This window comes from Rutidosis leptorrhynchoides, chromosome 2 (genome assembly GCF_046630445.1).
Source record: "Rutidosis leptorrhynchoides isolate AG116_Rl617_1_P2 chromosome 2, CSIRO_AGI_Rlap_v1, whole genome shotgun sequence".
NCBI lineage: Eukaryota > Viridiplantae > Streptophyta > Magnoliopsida > Asterales > Asteraceae > Rutidosis > Rutidosis leptorrhynchoides.
Window position 1 is genome coordinate 623,405,763 of NC_092334.1, and position 21,392 is coordinate 623,427,154.

At 35.6% G+C, this 21,392-nt stretch overlaps 1 pseudogene; it reads left to right on the forward strand.

Annotated features, from left to right (window-relative positions):
- The first annotated feature begins 212 nt into the window (after positions 1-212).
- On the forward strand, positions 213-17,506 carry LOC139890055 (F-box protein At2g39490-like; annotated as a pseudogene).
- Positions 17,507-21,392: the final 3,886 nt, after the last annotated feature.

Consider the following 21,392-nt stretch of genomic DNA (forward strand, 5'->3'; position numbering starts at 1 on the left):
TGCATAAGCCCGGTCCATCGATACCTGGTCCATCTATATGTTTAGGTTAATTTTTAGAGTCTGGTTTATAAATATCTGATAACAGATACCACAATTCGTATATACTTACGATTGATCTTAAGCATAAACGACACGAATACGTTTTGTCGATGAACTTTTCCTTGGTCAGACTCTTGTTCACCAAGTCTTGTAGTATTTAAAAATATTTCGATATGGATCATGAACAACAACCATCAAACGATTTCTCAAAGTAAGTTTCTCTTTTGTTATATGCTTGTGATTTAAATATATAGCTTTTTTTTTAAGTCTTTTTTCAATAATACGGAGTATAAAAACTAAACAATGAAGAATTTACAGGTCAGAGATTGAAGAAGATTATATAAGCAAATTACCAGATGAAGTTCTTACCAAAATTCTCTCATTTTACCCTTTGGATTCTGGATCAAAAACTGTAGCTCTTTTAACAGGTTTATGGTATAGACCTTGTATCAAACATGGTAGAACAACACTCAATATTCTAGATTTTGATTCTGCTGTTAGTGAGTTTCTTTTCAGTTTTGATGAAAACAATCCTTTAAAAATGCCAACAAGAAGACTTGAATACCATGTCAATGAAAAGTTGATTGTTACTGCGTCAATGGGGTTAAACAAGAAGCTAAAGCTTGATTTTTCGAAAGGAAGTCATGAACTGGTTTCATCTTTGATCCAATTTGCGAATGCTTCTCATTTCCAATTTCGGTCAACACTCTTAAAGTAACTTCGGTTAACTCTTTAACTTGTGAATTGGTTTCATCTTTGATAAAAAAGTTTCCGTATATTGAGACATTAATCATTGATAAATGTGATGGTTTGAGTTTTTTAAGAATTGAAGGTCTTGCTAAGCTGATGAACATAAGTATTTTAGACTGTTTAAATCTTCACTCGGTGTGTTTGGATACATTGAAGACTAAAACTCTTCATTATCGTGGTTTGGTATGCTGGTTTTCGGTATATAATGTGAAGTTGGAAGATGTGAAGTTGGAATTTCAAGGTTCGGGGTTGACTTTCAACCATACTACGATTTATAAATGGATGTATACTCCACTCTTGAAAGCGATTCGAGGTGTCAAAGTGCTCACACTTAATGGATGGATATACAAGGTAATTAAGTTTCTTTAAATACAGAGTTCTATCAAATGGTCATTGTCCTAGTTCTATCAAGGTGCCCTCTAACCATTAGGTTATGAATTCACGGAAAATATATACATTATTCATGGAAAAATTCGTGTTGGGGTGAGTGAGTTGACTTGTTGGAAGCATATAAACATATGTTGTGTGTTTTTCTTTGTTGCAGAAAGCTTTCGAACCATTGTTAATTGAACAACAAAATCATTTTAGCAAACTTGAAGACTTGTGGTGGACTGATAATCGGATGGATGATGATAACATAAATTTGTTATTTTGTTTCTTGAAATTTTGCACGTCTCTCAAGAGGTTGTTCATAACTGTAAGTTTTTTCAATTTTATTATGCAGCTTCTAAAACTAATATTATTATTGTATCTGTGAAATGTTTATCTAGTCTTGGACTTCATGTTTAGATTTCTCCTAAAAATACAAGTACTCTTATACAGGGACCAAATATATATATATATATATATATATATATATATATATATATATATATATATATATATATATATATATATATATATATATATATATATATATATGGAGAGAGAGAGAGAGATTTAATAAAGAGGGAAGCACTTTTTTGGGAGGAAGCGAGAGAGAAGTAAATTTTTTTTTTTTCGAAATTTTTTTTCAGACATCAAGATCACATGAAAATATAAACATTTAAAAAAGACACTTTGTGATGAATGTTACTGTATTATTTTGGCGGGAAAACGCTCGAAGAAAAAAAATGAAAACATACATCATGAGTAATATTATGCTTCTGAATTTTTTTTTTGGGTTTAAAAATTAGGTGTTTAAGAATTAGGGTTTAGAAATTATGGTTCAAAATTAGGGTTTAGGATTTAGAAATTAGGGTTTAGATTGAATTTTTAACACGAACGGTTTAGAGTTTAGGGTTTTGAGTTTAGGGACTAAACTCTAAATCTAAACCCTAAACCCTAATTTCTCCCTTGATCCTATATATATATATATATATATATATATATATATATATATATATATATATATATATATATATATATATATATATCAAAAGGAAAACACTTTTTTGAGAGTAGGGGAAGTAATTTTTTTTTCATTTTTTCATTTTTATTTTTTTCATTAAGATCACATGAAAATACGAACATTCAAAAAATACATCTTATGATGAATGTTATTATTTTGGCGGGAAAACGCTCAAATAAATAAATGATAACATTTATTGCAATGAATGTTTTACTTCTGAGTTTTTTAGGATTTAAAAAATAGGATTTAGGAATTAGGGTTTAAAAATTAGGTGTTAAAAATTAGAGTTTAACTATTATGGTTTAGAAATTAGGATTTTCGGTTTAGAAATTAGGATTTAGAGTTTAGAAATTGGGGTTTAGATTGAATTTTTAATACGAACAGGTTAGAGTTTAGGGTTTTGGGTTTTGGTTTTATGGACTAAATCCAAAACCCTAAGCCATAAACCTTGAACCATAAACTCTAAATCAGGCTAAATCTTAAAAAAAAAACTTCACATATGATGGAAAAAACGCTCGAAGAATAACATTTAGGAATAACATTACGAATGATTTATGTTATCAGTTTTTTCTTTGATGGATTTCTCGCCAAAATAATAAGATTCATCACAAACATTGGGTTGTAGCTCATGTGATAGTGTTCTGCCTCTCTTAGCGAGAGGTCAGGAGTTCGACTCCCGTCGGGTGCAGCATTGCACACAATATTGCCCATTTACCCTTGAATCCCACCCAAGGGTGCCTTTCGCACATCGCGTTGCGGGGGGAGGGTGAGGGGGGTTTTACTGCCCATGTCCTTGGATTGTTCACGAACATTATAGATTAGATGAAAATATGAACATTTAAAAAAGACACTTTGTGATGAATGTCATTATTTAGGCGGGAAAACGCTCGAAAAAAAAAAAAACATTCAATGCATTGAATGTTTTGCTGCAGAGTTTATTTGCATCGTTTTGTTTTCATCTTGTGTGAAGTGTTTTTTTCGAATTTAGCCCGATTTAGAGTTTAGGGTTTTGGGTTTTGGGGTTTACTCCGTAAACCCTCAACCCAAAACCCAAAACCCTAAACCCTCAACCCAAAAAATATATATATATATATTTTCGTGTGATCATGATGCCGTAAAAAAAATCCAAAAAAACTAATTTTTTTTCCGGCATCATGATCACACGAAAATATGAACATTTAGAAAAGATACTTCGTGATGAATGTTATTATTTAGGCGGGAAAACGATCGACAAAAATAACATTCAAGATAATATTGTTCGTGAAGAATATGAATGTTTTTTTTCTTCATGTTTTGTGAAGTAAAATTTAGCCCTATTTAGAGTTTGGGGTTTAGGGTTTGGTGTTTTGGGTTTATTCCATAAACCCAAAACACCAAACCCTAAACTCTAAACCCTAAACTCTAAACCGTTCGTGTTAAAAACTCAATCTAAACCCTAAACCCTAAATTTCTAAACCCTAAACTCTAAACCCTAAACCCTAAACCCTAAACCCTAAACTCTAAACCGTTCGTGTTAAAAACTCAATCTAAATCCTAAATCTAAACCCTAAATCTAAACCTTAAACCCTAAATTTCTAAACCCTAATATCTAAACCCTATAAACCCTAATATCTAAACCCTAATATCTAAACCCTGATCGATGTCGAAGGGTCAATCAAAAATAGCCTAATTACTCTAACTTAGCTAGGGTAAGCAGGATTCGTTCCACGGGAAGTTATGGTCAACAAGCAAGCAATTTCCAGAGTTTGTTGTTTGTGATTAACTAACTTAACTATAAAACTACTTAGATTGATTACTACTTAAATTTAAACTTAAACAAAAGTGCAATTGAAAAGATTGAAATGTAAACAATGAGATTAAAGCCTTTATCCTTTCACAATCCCAATTTAGCATGCATTCATTCAAACAAGCATTATATTTATCAATTGTTGATCAAATCTCATAGACAAGACTTCTTAAGTTCATTAATTCTATTATCTTGAGATTAAACTATGCAATCTAGACAAAGTGTCTTTATCCCTAATCTAATTAACACTAAGTTGGATCAAGAACACACTGTTAAATCACAATAATCTAACTTGCAATAACAAAGTATAGAACTTGCATTAATCAACAATCAACTTGATTCATAACATTATAATTCAAAAGTATTAAACATCACAAATCACATAATCTTGAATGAAATCATACATAACTCAATTGTTCATGGAAAGGATAAAGATTAGATTACTAGCCAAGCATGATGGTGGTGAGAATCAATGAAATCCTTGATGTTTGCATGATGCTTTGAACCTTGATCTTGACTTGAATCTTGAAAGAATGGTGATTTGATTGAATATTTTTGGTGTTTTTAGGTGTTCTCTGCTGCAAAAACTGTTAGGGAAAAGTTAAAGTTCGTAACCCTAAAGACGACCTTAAATAGGGGTTAAGAAATCTTATCCAAAAGCTAATTTTCGTCATTCCCGGATTCTGATTTTTTGTACTGGCGTAAATTACGCCTGGCTGGGCGTAATTTACGCCTTTGCATTTCCTGCTCAGCGTATTTTTACGCCTCCATGTGATTTCTGTTCTGAGAGACATCTGAGTGCTGGCGTAAATTACGCCCAGGATGGAGTAATTTACGCCTTTGTTACTCCTGCTGAGCCTTGTTTTTCTTCCAAATCACGTCCATCTTCCACTGTCTTTCACTCAAAACTCCATTTTTGCACGTTCTTTTGCACCAACACCTTTAATACCTGTAAACACATAAAATTCCATAAAAGTATCTCCTTGTTCACTTGCGTAACGTTAATTTTGCGTATTTAGTTAGAATTAATCGTGACAATTAAGGAACGATCAAATCCCCCACACTTGGCTTTTGCTTGTCCTCAAGCAAATCTGTTTTCAGCTACAAGACAATAACACCTAGGTGGTATTAACTCAAACAATTTTTCACAAGCAAAATTAACTATAAATCAAGATGTACATACGAAATGGGTTAATCACTCAAAACCTCAAATAACTTTCATCCTCCAAAACCTTCAATCATAACTTCCTTTATCACAAATCATTTCCTTATTTTAACTATTCCTCCATTAATCATATCCTCATAATCCTCAAACATTTTCCTTAAATCATCATATGGATCAAAACTTAGCACTAAATCAAACAATTATCCTTACAACTTTCATGCTCCACACTTATTCTTTTTAAGATCAAAATAAATGTATCTAAGTAACATGTCAAAAGAAACACAACACGGGTTACATTAAATCCGGATTAATTTCATTGGGTTGGCCATGACTCAATTAAAATGGTGTAAAACGGTTACGAATGTTGAACCAATCAAACTTTATAAGGTTTAGAAATTTTAACGTGACCCTCATTTGTACCAAGATAAATTACAATAAACCGGAATGTCAAACATAACTAGAATTGTGCACATGTTTGTGTTTTTGTCCTCCTTAACTTTTCAATTAGCCAAACTCATGCCCTTGTCTACACTAGTACTAAGTGCATACCTTCTAAGTCTCGACACCAATGAACCTCCTAAGTCTAGTTAGAAATACCCCATACCACAAGCTCGGTAAGGTGAAGTTTTGGTTACATTGCCCATTTGTGCGAGGCATTCATGGAAGGTATAGGTTTTTGCGAGGTTATAAGGAATCTTATGTTCTAAACTTAAACTTCAACGAGACGAATTTTATGCCTCAGTGGTCCATGCTTTATAAGGCACTCGTTTCACAATTTTTGGCATACTCTTCTTCTACTCTTTTTTATTCTTTTAAATTCGTCTCTTCACCTCCTCCTTTCATAACATATTTTTTTTTTTTTTTTTTTCATTTTTTTTTTTCTCTAACAACTTCAATGAACTAGCACATATCATATGAAACATTTGAGAACATTTGGGATGTAATGGTGAATATGTGGAGATGATGACAATGATATATATAGATATATATATGTATCATGGATAACGGGTGTTGGGTGTGGTGAATATCATTGTCAAGGCTTGTGATATAAAGTACCCCCTTTTGACCTCTGCCTAGGGAAGAGTAAACTCTACAAGTGTTGCATTGGTGACTATCATCATTGTTATGCACTTTCATACTAGTGAGTAAATCGTGGACTCCATTGTGGAACCCCGGAGACCACTTTGAGTCAAACTAATCAAAAAGCCACAAACACTATAACATAATAGCTAGTTATATTTGTCATGCTAGTTTAAACTAATTATATCTTAGCAAAAATGAGTTGCGTTGTCATCTAGTGTTACCAAATCTAAACAAGATAAAGTAAGATTAATTCAACATCAATAACCAAAAATAAGGGTAGGAATGGGAAGTTGGTTTGCTTTTTATCAGATTTTTATATCACTTTTCTAAAGGTTTAGGCTGCTAAGGGTCACTAATTGATTCTAGTACACACTTTGTGTACTAACGACCTGGGTAGACTGGCTGCAAAAATAAAAAGAATTGGTTTAAAAAGAAAAATCCTAAAGTGTTTCTTTATCATCCATGTTACCTAGCATACAACCTTGGGATCTTTTTCCTTCTTTTCTTTCCAAACTTTCTTTTCTCCACAAAAGTATATTTCCTTAAAGTTGCTAGTCAAGGTCAACAAGGTCAAATGCCTAACATTTATCATTCCTCACCGGCCAAGTCCAAAAACTTCAAAGAATTTCCAAATTAATCCCTAATCACTAGGGTTACTCTCATGGGTCAACATCTTGATTATAGCCTTGAAATTAAAATTTTTCAAATTTCTACCACCTAGGCCATTTAAAACCATTTAAAACATAAAATCTTTAAATAACAAACACTTTCAAGCTAAACCAAATGTGCAGATAATCTTCCTCCCCCCCACACTTAAATCATGCTACGTCCTCGTACGCATGTTAAAAAGTTATGTTAAATTAAAGTGAGGAAAAATAAACAAGGAGAAAGAAAAAGAACAATATTACCCGGGATTACAAAGCAACTTCCCAAAATACCACTCGTGACAATGACACCAATCTCCCATTTCATCTCACAACATGTTTCCTTCCATCCAATTTTTATTCTCACAAAACAAAAACAAAAGAAAAAGTAAAAACTAACTAGCCCGTTTACGGAGGGATCCCGCTTTAAACCACCCGATAGCTCGGGTGGACGAGTTGTGTCTCGTGAGGGCTTATAGCGAACATACCCACAAAGTTCATTTAACTACTTAAAATAAAAATAATAAAAAATAAAAATACAAATAAAAGAAAAATAAAAGAAAAGTAAAGTGTACATGTTTATTACAGACGGAGCACAGGACCTGATAAAAATCAGAGAGGCTCATTCCATTCGGGTATCGGGACCAAAAATACTCTCAAACATACTCTTCACCAACGGTGCCATGTCAAACACCGACTTCCTCCCTTCGAATTTTCATCACTTTTCTCGATATCCACTTGTTGATCATGGGAAATGCCCCCACACTCATCATTTGGACAGCTTTCACCTATATCTACCGTGTCATCCACCACATTTTCAACGACCTCCTCACTTGCTCCATTCTTTTCTACCTTAATTTTCCTGCAATAATCTTCAACAAACTCTCTTTCGACTATATAGGCTGAAGGGAAACGCATATTTTCTGAATTACAAAACCTAAATGTCCCGTTTCCTCCTTCAAAAGTGATGCACCCCGCACCCGGGTCTAATTTACCACCCGCGGTTGAAATGAACCCCCTACCTACTAGCAATGGAACATCATGATCGGTTGGCATATCGAAAACGGTGAACGGTACCTCAATGAAAACACCTTTCACACTAACCATAACCTTATTAACCACCCCGAGTACCTTACATGTAGTATTATTACCAAGCGTGATTTCGGCATCGGATTTCTTCAACTTACACAACAAACATTCACCATGAAAAAGTTGCTTGTACGTCTCATACGACATTATGTTAATCGAAGACCCCGAATCGGCTATCACCTTAAACTCTCGATGGCTACTAACAAGGTGAGGTAGCACCCCTATAATACTTAACTCAAATAGTATCTCGCCCGGGTCATCTTCTTGATAAAGAATCACCGGTTTACCGCGTGCACTCTCATCCAAAGGTAATTCTTCATAAAGATCATCAAAACATTCATCCGAAATAACTTCGGACACCGCATCCTCGGACGCATCATCAAATCGCCCATCATCTTACCACTCAACAACATCAGGCACATGACTAATAGAAACATTTTGATCAAGCCATGAGTCAACACTTTCTTTGTTATCACCTTTTCTCGGTTCATTCACTCTAATCACCCTAAGTTGTTGCATTTGCATAGGTTCAAACCGGATTGTTTCGACTACTTTAGCATCATCAAGTGACAACCCGGTAGCAATCTTCAACCGTTGCCCATTAACTAAGAACGGCTCCCCACCTTTCGGATCCTTAATCTCAATTGCCCCGTACGGAGTAACCTTAGTAACCACATAAGGACCGTTCCACTTACTTCTTAACTTACCCGCAAACAACTTTAACCTGGAGTTGAATAACCACACACTTTGCCCCACTTCAAACGTCCTTCTACTAATTTGCTTGTCATGAAAAGCTTTCGTTTTCTCTTTGTAAATCTTTGAACTTTCAAACGCCTCACATCTAAATTCTCTAATGCTGTCAATTCCAACTTCCTTGCATTTCCTGCCTCATCTAAACTCATGTTCACCTGTTTAATAGCCCATTCTGCACGATGCTCAATTTCAACAGGTAAGTGACATGCCTTTCCATAAACAAGTCGGTAAGGTGAAGTACCAATAGGGGTTTTAAAAGCTGTCCGATAAGCCCAAAGCGCATCGTCTAGTCTTAAAAACCAATCTTTGCGATTAGGATTTACGGTTTTTTCCAAAATTCTTTTTAGTTCCCTATTAGATACCTCCACTTGCCCACTTGTTTGGGGATGGTAAGGCGTAGCAATTCGGTGATTTACCCCATAGTTCCTTAAAAGTTTAGCAAAGTAGGAGTTCTTAAAGTGTGAACCCCCATCACTAATTATGGCCTTAGGTACACCATGACGACAGAAAATGTTTTTCTTGACAAATTTAAGGACAACTTTGTGGTCATTTGTTCGTGTAGCCTCAGCCTCCACCCACTTGGAGACATAATCCACGGCTACCAAAATATATTCAAAACCAAAAGACGGGGGAAAAGGTCCCATAAAATCAATACCCCATACGTCAAAGATCTCACAAACCAAAATTGGGTTCATGGGCATTTCATTACGTTTATAAATTCCCCCCATTCTTTGACACCTAGCACAATTTTTGACATATTCAAATGCATCTTTAAAAATAGAAGGCCAAAAGAAACCTGAATCGAGTACTTTGTACCCGGTTTTCTTTACCCCATAGTGTCCTCCGCATGCAAAAGTATGACAATGTGCCAAAATGTCCTTATGCTCCTCTTCCGCCACGCATCTCCTAATGATTTGGTCGGGTCCAATTCGATAAAGAACCGGATCCTCCCAAATATAATGCTTAACCTGCGACAAAAAGTAATCCCTCTTTTGCTTGTTCCAATGTTCCGGTATCTTGTTAGTCACCAAATAATTAACAATATGAGCGAACCAAGGTACCTGCACAACACTAAACAAACATTCGTCCGGGAAATTCTCCTGGATCGGTTTAGTAGGGTCAAATGGTGGCGGGGGTATCCTAGATAAATGGTCAGCTACCACATTTTCTACACCATTTTTATCCCGTATTTCTAAATCAAACTCCTGTAGCAACAATATCCACCTAATCAATCTTGGTTTAGACTCTTTCTTCTCAAGCAAGTGCCTTAAAGCACTATGGTCCGAAAACACAACTACCTTAGACCCCCACAAATATGATCTAAACTTGTCTAAGGCAAACACAACTGCTAGCAACTCTTTCTCGGTGGTGGTGTAATTGATTTGGGCATCCGAGAACGTCTTACTAGCATAATAAATCACTACCGGCTTCCTATCAACTCTCTGTCCCAAAACAGCCCCTGCTGCATAATCACTAGCATCGCACATTATTTCAAAAGGTTTGGTCCAATCGGGTGACTGTAAGATGGGTGCTTCGGTCAACTTTCGCTTAAGGGTGTTAAAAGCTTCTTTACATTGGTCATCAAAGTCAAATAGTGCGTCCTTTAGTAGTAAATTACATAATGGCTTAGAAATGACACTAAAGTCCTTGATAAACCTACGATAAAAACCCGCGTGTCCCAAAAACGATCTTACCCCCTTAACATTTGTCGGGTAAGGTAGAGTAGAAATAAGTTGAACCTTTGCCCTATCGACCTCAAATCCCCGTTCAGACACAATATGTCCCAAAACCACCCCTTCCCTAACCATGAAGTGACTCTTTTCCCAACTAAGAACTAGGTTGGTTTCGGTACATCTTTTCAAAACTTTTTCTAACATACTCAAACATGACTCAAAAGATTTGCCAAAAATCGAAAAGTCATCCATAAAAATCTCTAACGACTCACCTATTAATTCAGAAAAAATGCTCATCATACACCTTTGAAAAGTCGCGGGTGCATTACACAAACCAAAAGGCATACGCCTAAAGGCATAGGTTTCATATGGACAAGTAAAAGTCGTTTTCTCCTGGTCATTAGGATGAATAGGTATTTGATTATAACCCGAATATCCATCCAAGAAACAATAAAATTTCTGACCTGACAGTTTTTCGATGATCTGATCAATAAATGGCAAAGGAAAGTGATCCTTTGAAGTTGCAGCGTTTAGCTTCCGATAATCAATGCACACCCTCCAACCCGTCACGGGACGAGTTGTGATCTTTTCACCTTCCTCAGTCTCCATCACCGTTATTCCTGCTTTCTTCGGCACTGTTTGTGTGGGACTCACCCACTGACTGTCAGAGATAGGGAAGATTATCCCTGCATCCAACCACTTAAGAACTTCCTTTTTCACCACCTCCTGCATATTTGGGTTTAACCTGCGTTGTGTATCGCGAGCAGGTTTAACCTCAGGATCCGTGACTATCCTGTGCATACATACCGAAGGACTTATCCCTTTCAAATCAGCTATTGTCCACCCTATTGCAGCTTTGTACTTATGAAGAACTTCCATCAAAGCCTTTTCCTGCACACCTGTCAAATCTGAAGCAATAATAACTGGCAAAGTGCCGTTAGTTCCCAAAAATGCATATTTCAAATGAGACGGTAAGGGTTTTAACTCAAGAGTCGGTGGTGACTCTAGTGAAGGTCTCATGTTAGTATCAATGGATTTAGGCAGTGGCTCATATTTATGAGTCCACAGTGGCAACCTAGAATCCATTGTACTTGCTACTGCTAATTCTACCGCTTTGACCTCTTCACACTCGACATCCTCTTCCTCACCTAAACAAAATATCTCTACTGGGTCGTCGGTTATTAGGTGAGAAGTATGCTTATCAACTAACTCATCAATCACATCTATCCTATAGCACTCATGGACATCCGGTGCACGAAGAGAATTAAAGATGTTAATCCTCATCTTGCGGTTACCGAAGGATATGTCCATGGCACCCGTTCTACAATTAATGTGAGCATTAATGGTGGCCAAGAACGGGCGTCCCAAAATTATAGTGGGTTGGGTATCTCTATTCCTAGGCTCAATATCCATAACAACAAAGTCTACCGGGTAATAGAAATCCTCCACTTTTACTATTACATCCTCTAGTATCCCCCTAGGCATTTTAATTGATTGGTCCGCTAATTGGATAATTATATCGGTTCGTTTCATTAGGCCCAATTCAAGTCGGTCAACTAGACAAAAAGGTAAAATGTTAATGCTAGCACCTAAGTCCAATAACGCCTTTTTAACATTCACATTCCCTACGGTCACAGCTATCAATGGGGTTCCTGGATCTTTAAACTTAGGTGGAAGTGTACCCGAGACAACCGCACTTAGGTGCTCGGTTAACTCCACCTTCTTAGGCAAGTTTGCCCTTTGCTTTCTCTTTTGAGTGCAAAGGTCCTTCAAAAATTTAGCATAAGAAGGAACTTGCCTAATAGCATCAAGAAGGGGTAAATTTATTTTAACCTGCTGAAAAGTTTCCCACATATCCTCTTGTTGTGGTCCCTTCTTCCCATAAGGGAATTGGTTCGGGGACTCTAGGGCCTTGGGAAATGGGACGGTTTTTGATTCCGTCTCCACTTTCTCGGTCTCATTAACAGTTGGTTCGGTCAATTTCACCCCCTCCCCATTGTTATCACTTTTACTTACCTCATCCTCATTAAGAACAATAGGAGACTTACTTGACTCCGGTTGCTTTACCTCTGTTTCTCCAACTTTATTATCATACTTTTTCCCGCTTCTCAAGGTACCTACCATATTAACACTATGACCCTTTCCTTGCTCTTTGTGATTTGGATTCAAAACCGTGTAGCTTGGAATGGTTCCCGGTTCCCGATTACCCTTACTTTCCGCAACATTACCTATCTCCTTGGCCAAAGCACCAATCGACTTATTTTGCACCTCTATCATCTTCCGCATTTCGGATATGAACGCATCCATCTTAGTATCCGAGTTAGGTGGTTGGTTGGGTGAAGTACTAGTTTGGTTTTGGTTGTGATTTTGGTTTTGGCTCTGACTTTGGTAATTGTTTTGGTTTCGGTTGTTAGGGTAAGGATTTTGATAGTTTCGTTGGTAGTTGCCTTGATTCTGAAAATTACCCTGATTTTGGAAGTTGTTCGGTGGTCTAAATTGGTTCCCTTGATTAGCATTCAGCGCGTTGTTATTACTCCAACTAAAATTTGGATGATTTCTCCAACCTGGGTTATATGTGTTAGAGTATGGATCAAACCGCCTTCCCTGAACCTCATTAACTTGTTCTTCCACCAGTTGTTGATTTACCGGTGGGATCCCATTTCTGCATCCGTATGCATAATGAGAAGGATCTCCACAAATCTCACACACTTCCTGTACCTGCGAAACATTACAAGCAAGACCCTGTTTTGGGCTGTTAAATATAAGCATTTTTAAGTCATCCAATTCTTGCTCTAAATTCCTAGATGAACTTCCCGAGTCGGAAACATGGTTTACTCGGGATGTACTAGGTTGCTTACGACTAACCGAAGCTTGGGTCTTTGAACCCTTGCTTAACTGTTCAAAGAAGGTCCACTCTTCCTCACTAGGTCGAGTTAAAAATGCCCCCCCACTAGCGGCCAAAAGAAACTGCCTGTTTTGGGAATCTAGACTATCATAGAAAACTTTAACCAATTCCCACCTAGGTATCTCATGATGTGGACAAGCCCTAAGTAACTCCTTCAGACGTTCATACGCTTCATGAAATAATTCACCTGGTAACTGTTTAAAGGATTTAATTTGCGTACGCATATATGAAGTTTTACTTATGGGATAGAACTCTTCTAAAAACCGTTTTTTCATTTCCGCCCAAGTATTAATACTACAGGCGGGCAAGGAGAGAAACCATCTTTTTGCCTTTTCCTTAAGTGGGTAAGGAAATAATCGGAGACGTACCTCATCATCAGTGAAACCGTTTACCTGATTAGTAGCACAAATCTCGTTAAACTCCGTAATGTGTTCGTATGGTTCCTCATTAGCCATACCTCGGTAGGTTGGCAAGATTGAAATAAGTTGAGGTCGGACCTCAAACCGTCGGTTGTTTCCTCCTGCCTGTGCAGGATAAACAATGGGTGAATGATCCTCGAAATCACCCGGTTGGTAGTAGGTGTCTACTCCTCTTGGTCGGTCAGCCATATCGTCTCGTTGCTCAAAAACTTCCTCTTTAGTATCGGAATCTGACTTAGGAGAGTTTGGTGGAACAATCGTATGTGACTCTAACTGTGCTTGACTTGATGCTGAAGCCACTGTTGAACCCTTAAGAATTCTTGAAGCTTTTCGATTAGCTTTTGCTGATTTCTCGATTTCCGGGTCTAAAGGTTTTAGATTTTTGTCTCCCAACCTCCGAGTTTGCATACACTAACCTGAAATGCAACAAAAACAAGAACACCGAGCGTAAAACTGACAAAAATAAGAATAAACAAAACAATATTTTTGGATTTTTTATTGGTTTTATGATTTTTATGGTTTTTTTTTTTTAACAAGAAAGCAGATAAAATAAGAGCTTGCAAATCAAGCGCACACCTCCCCGGCAGCGGCACCAAAATTTGATCGATGTCGAAGGGTCAATCAAAAATAGCCTAATTACTCTAACTTAGCTAGGGTAAGCAGGATACGTTCCACGGGAAGTTATGGTCAACAAGCAAGCAATTTCCAGAGTTTGTTGTTTGTGATTAACTAACTTAACTATAAAACTACTTAGATTGATTACTACTTAAATTTAAACTTAAACAAAAGTGCAATTGAAAAGATTGAAATGTAAACAATGAGATTAAAGCCTTTATCCTTTCACAATCCCAATTTAGCATGCATTCATTCAAACAAGCATTATATTTATCAATTGTTGATCAAATCTCATAGACAAGACTTCTTAAGTTCATTAATTCTATTATCTTGAGATTAAACTATGCAATCTAGACAAAGTGTCTTTATCCCTAATCTAATTAACACTAAGTTGGATCAAGAACACACTGTTAAATCACAATAATCTAACTTGCAATAACAAAGTATAGAACTTGAATTAATCAACAATCAACTTGATTCATAACATTATAATTCAAAAGTATTAAACATCACAAATCACATAATCTTGAATGAAATCATACATAACTCAATTGTTCATGGAAAGGATAAAGATTAGATTACTAGCCAAGCATGATGGTGGTGAGAATCAATGAAATCCTTGATGTTTGCATGATGCTTTGAACCTTGATCTTGACTTGAATCTTGAAAGAATGGTGATTTGATTGAAGATTTTTGGTGTTTTTAGGTGTTCTCTGCTGCAAAAACTGGTAGGGAAAAGTTAAAGTTCGTAACCCTAAAGACGACCTTAAATAGGGGTTAAGAAATCTTATCCAAAAGCTAATTTTCGTCATTCCCCGATTCTGATTTTTTGTACTGGCGTAAATTACGCCTGGCTGGGCGTAATTTACGCCTTTGCATTTCCTGCTCAGCGTATTTTTACGCCTCCATGTGATTTCTGTTCTGAGAGACATCTGAGTGCTGGCGTAAATTACGCCCAGGATGGAGTAATTTACGCCTTTGTTACTCCTGCTGAGCCTTGTTTTTCTTCCAAATCACGTCCATCTTCCACTGTCTTTCACTCAAAACTCCATTTTTGCACGTTCTTTTGCACCAACACCTTTAATACCTGTAAACACATAAAAGTATCTCCTTGTTCACTTGCGTAACGTTAATTTTGCGTATTTAGTTAGAATTAATCGTGACAATTAAGGAACGATCAAACCCCAATAGCTAAAACCTCAACATACGCTCGAAAAACACGATAATTGTTATATATTGCTTCTTCGAGTGTTTTTCCGCCAAAATAAAAACATTTATCACAAAGTGTCTCTACTAAATGTTCATATTTTCATCCCATCTATAATGTTCGTGAACAAAGTTTTTTTCAAAAAACGAAAAAAATAAAAAGTTTTTGCTTCCCCCCGCTTCCCCCGATTGGTTACTTCCCTCTTGATCCTACCCCTATATATATATATATATATATATATATATATATATATATATATATATATATATATATATATATATATATATATATATATATATATATATATATATATATATATATATATATATATATATATATATATATATATGGGCAGGATCAATGGGGAAGTAACCAATCGGGGGAAGCGGGGGGAAGCAAAAAAAAAAAAAAACTTCGTTTTTTGAAAAAACTTTGTTCACGAACATTATAGATTAGATGAAAATAAGAATATTTATAAAAGACACTTTGTGATGAATGTTATTATTTTGGCGGGAAAACGATCGACAAAAATAACATTCAGGATAATATTGTTCGTGAAGAATGTTAACGTTTTTTTTTTCATGTTTTGTGAAGTAAAATTTAGCCCGATTTAGAGTTTAGTGTTTAGGGTTTAGGGTTTGGTGTTTTGGGTTTATTCCATAAACCCAAAACACCAAACCCTAAACCCTAAACCCTAAGCTCTAAACCGTTCGTGTTAAAAACTCAATCTAAATCCTAAATCTAAACCCTAAATCTAAACCCTAAACCCTAAATTTCTAAACCCTAATATCTAAACCCTATAAACCTTAATATCTAAACCCTAATATCTAAACCCTAATGTCTAAAACCTCAACATACGCTCGAAAAACACGATAATTGTTATATATTACTTCTTCGAGCGTTTTCCCGCCAAAATAATAACATTCATCACGATGTGTCTTTTCTAAATGTTCTTATTTTCATCCAATCTATAATGTTCGTGAACAAAGTTTTTTCAAAAAACGAAAAAAATATGAAGAAGTAATATATAACAATTATCGTATTTTTCGAGCGTATATTGAGGTTTTAGCTATTGGGGTTTAGATATTAGGGTTTATAGGGTTTAGATATTTGGGTTTAGAAATTTAGGTTTTAGGGTTTAGATTTAGGATTTTAGATTGAGTTTTTAACACGAACGGTTTAGAGTTTAGGGTTTAGGGTTTAGGGTTTGGTGTTTTGGGTTTATTTCATAAACCCAAAACACCAAACCCTAAACCCTAAACTCTAAATCGGGCTAAATTTTACTTCACAAAACATGAAGAAAAAAAACGTTCATATTCTTCACGAACAATATTATCTTGAATATTATTTTTGTCGATCGTTTTCCCGCCTAAATAATAACATTCATCACGAAGTGTCTCTTCTAAATGTTCATATTTTCGTGTGATTTTGATGCCGGAAAAAAAAATTCCAAAAAAAAAAAAACGAAAATAAAAATAAAAATTTGCTTCCCCCGATTGGTTACTTCTCCATTGATCTATATATATATATATATATATATATATATATATATATATATATATATATATATATATATATATATATATATTTTTTATTTTTTTATTTTTTTGAATATTCATAAGGGTTTTGACACAGTACGATGAACGTGTAGATTGACCCTCAAATTTACTCGGAGCCTTGTACCAGTAACCATAACAACTGCAACAAGATACAAAAAGCACGATTGCGCAAGCTCAAAGTACTGAAGCTAAAGGGATTCGAGAATGAAATGGAGATAATGTATTTTAAGGAGCGATTGATGGATGTTTTTAGTGTTGAACCTATAATTGTAGACATGAGGCAATGGATGCACGCCCGGTGTTTAATAAGAAATCCCTGAACCACAAGAATTTGGCAAAGCATCTGATAAGTTGAAGTTTTTGTACAAGTTTGTAGAAGAAGGTGAAGATAATGGAGGTTTATTTTCTAAACATCGTCACATGCCATAAAAATAAAATGTACAGGTTTATTGCAACATTTTTGTAGATGAAACCATGAACTTTTTTTTTATAGTTTTATATATCCAAATAGTTTTAACCCGTGCGCATGTCCATCCGTGAGGCTTAAACAATTATATAGTTATATTTTTATTCATAATTTTTTTTTATGTTGGTGTTACATTGAATTTTAATATATGTTTAAAATATGAAACCTCTGAACACAAATTACTAACAAACAAATGGAATTGAATTGAATAATAACAATAAGAACTCTCAAAAAAGATAACACTACAACAAATATGTTCATTAGTCACACTTTTATGTTCACGCTTGATGGAAGTGTGAATTTGTTTTTAACAATCTTCACTATTATAAATGTATAAAAAACTATTTAGCATTTAAAAGTGTGAGGCATATAAAAAGACATGAATATTTTTACACTTAGAGAGGTTCCAATGGTGACATAACTTCTTCCAGGACTAACCAATCATTCAGCGTCACATCAGCACTTCCATCCCACTTTCTTTCCAGGACTAAACTCAGGACTAAACACTCCCAACCATGACACTCCTTCCTCACAATATTGGGACCCACATTTAATTATTTTAATTAAATTAAAAATACTTTTATTATTGTTAATATTAAAAGAATTATTAATTTTTATATTACATTTAATTTAAAATTTAAAAACTAAATTGATTAAATATTAAATATATTTGCTCTAAAAAGATAAAATATAAAATATAGTATTATTGCAAGTTCCATGTGTATGTTGGACGGCTGCTAGAGTTCCACGGCCCATCCAATTCATTGTACATATTTTATATTTATTAATACAAGAGTTGCTTTTCAAAAAAAAAAAAAAAATAAAAAAAAATACACCTAATCTTCATCTTCTCTCTTCTTCATTTCACCATTCATTTTTTACAGTTTATTTCTCACTCACTCACTCACTCACTCTCCTCTTCTTCTTCCTTTAAAATCAAATATAAAACAAATAAATTACAAAAAAAAAAAAAAAAGAATAATAAGAAGAAGAAGAAGAAGAAGAAGAAGAAGAAGAAGAAGAAAACAATAATCTCCGTCCACAGATCTGCTTGAAATAGGCGAAGAGGAGGGCGGAGGAGGTTGGACGGCCTGTGGGCGGCACCTGGGCGGTGGTCGTACCATCGGCGCCCAGCTGGGCGGCTTTCTGGGCGAGCTCCAAGGCAAGCCGTTGGGAGCACTCTTAAGATTGTAAGAAAAATAGTTATTAATTATAAGCGTGACATATTTTTATCGCATTCATAAGCATGAAAAGTAATATGAATGATATATCTACATTTTAAGATGTGAAGTTTTATTTAAATTTTATCACACTTTAACACGTGAGAAGCATATCTAATTGTGACATCAAGTACCTAGGTGGTCTTGATAAAAAATAAATAAATAAAAAAATAATAAAAAATAAAAAAAATTTAAATAATGGAGAGAGAGTGTGTGAGAGAGAAAGAGTGGAGAGAGAGAGAGAGAGAGAGAGAGAGAGAGGGAAACTTCAAACTAGGGGAGACAAATTGCGAGAAAAAAATAACGGTAATCTACAAGATCGATTGGTAAGACTATTCGGAATCCATCTAACGTCGTTCATGTTCTTCAATTTCCCAAAAGGATGGAGTGTGGCGGATTTATGGAGGAGTTTCAAGCCATTTGGCGATCTGAGAGACATTTATTTGGCCGAAAGGAAGCTGAGAAGTGGGCAACGATTCGCATTCGTAAGGTTTGCAAACGTTAAAGATGGTGATCGTCTGTTAGCAGCAATCAGTAACATCAAATTCGAAGGACAACCGATTAGGGTTTTCAAGGCATCAGAAAGGAAAGAGAAGGGGGAGATGGGAAACGTCAGAGATAGGGTTAAGTTTGTAAATGAAGGTCTCAATCAATCATTTAGAGACAATTGTGATTATGCAAATGTCACTTCGGGCCATTTTCCAGATCTTCGTGATCTTCGTGAAAAACTGAAAAAAGAGATCTAAGAGAGAAATTATCACGCAAAAGTAATTTGGCTGTAGAAGAAGAAAAGAAGAATGTTAACGTTAAAAGCGTTTGTATTAAGGAGACTGATTGTGTTAGTCACTTCTACAAGAGATCTATTATTGCTGTTTTAAACGATTGGAAAATTATTAATCAAATGAAGGACATATGCGTTGCGGAAGGGATGAACAATTGTGACATCAAGTACCTAGGTGGTCTTGATTTCATGCTCATTTTCATGTCTTCTTTTGAGGCTAAGTCTATCATCAACAACAAAAATAATGCGATTCATAAGTGGTGTAAAAGTGTAAAGATCCTTGAACATCCTCATGTATGCACAAAGAGACTTGCTTGGGTAGATATAACGGGTGTACCAATCACCTGTTGGAACAATAATGTGTTTAGGATGGTTGCATGATCATGGGGTGATTGCCTTGATGTAGACAACTGTGATATCGTAAAAGGTCATCAAAATTTGGATTATGGCAGTGTGATGTTGCTAACAAGTCACATGGATTATATTGATGAATGGGCCAAGATTGGAATGGGGTTCAATGGTTATCAAATTCAAGTCAAAGTGAGGGAAGATCGTCGTAAAAAAAATCCAGATGAGTATTATTGAAGAGTGCAATGATGAAAACCTAAACATTAAGAGTCCAGTTGGTAATAATGATCACATTCCATGTGATGATGTCCATTACGAGTCTGAAGGGGAAGATGATGAATTCATTGATGATACGTATGGTAACACGGATGATGACTATTACATCAGTGATTATGAAACAGAAAAGGAAGAACAAATTGATGGTGAAAAATTAGATGGTGTTGTTAAGCAAAATCCAGTCAATGAAGGTGGTTTTTCGGCAAAGAATTATGATTCCGGTCACATATGCCCGGAGAAATTAATGGTGGAAGATGGAGAATCAGGGTGTGTTGGCATGGGGAACCCTTCCCAAGATATCAACATGGGGCAATGTGCTCAAGACGGCTTTTACCCTCCCAAAAACCCTAATAATGTCGATGGGAATCATTATCCTATTTCCCCCACGTGCTCAGATACCCCAGTTAATTCAAATAAGAAATCAACCCATGATGTGGGCTCCATAAGCCCATCAAACCAGACAAAAGTTGGTGAATCTAATGGGCCTGTCGAGAAACCTGGTGAGCCTGTTGAAATTAATAGCCCAATAATCTCAAAAACCCAGAAGCAAAGTAGTTTGGGCTCTAATGATAACATTTCAAACAATATTGCAAGCCCGGATCCTAAAAAATCCAACAATGATACATCAAAGAGGGGTGGGCCGATTAAACCATATGATGATATTCGGAAACAAAAAAGGAGGCAGGTAATTGCTAAAGTCAAAAAGACGAAAGAAGCAATCAGCACATGAGTTCAAAGAAAAATTGTTGTTGGTCAAACTTACGCAAGTGGAAATCATCTTCCAGGATGCTAAATGTTAAAAAGCTGGCAAGAAAGGTTAGAACAGATGATCAACCTTTAAGGTCCAGCTGCACATCGTGTGCTAACAGATCGGGTACACAAGGTAATCAACCGTCATCTTCAACGACTAGAAGCAATCAGTCTCACTCAAAAGACTCACTTCATTCAATTGAGGTGAGAGAGTATGGCAACAAGCTTGGACTTAAATGAAGGGAAAAGGCCCCTCAACAGTAAGTTATTTTCTGTAGTGACCCGAACTTTCCCATGTTTATATATATTAATTGAGATTGATATTTACATGACTAAATGTTTCCAACTTGTTAAGCAATCAAACTTGTTAAGACTTGATTAAATGAAATAAGTTTCATATAGACAATTGATCACCCAAGTTGACCGGCGATTCACGAACGTTACAAATTTGTAAAAACTACATGTTGTGGTATA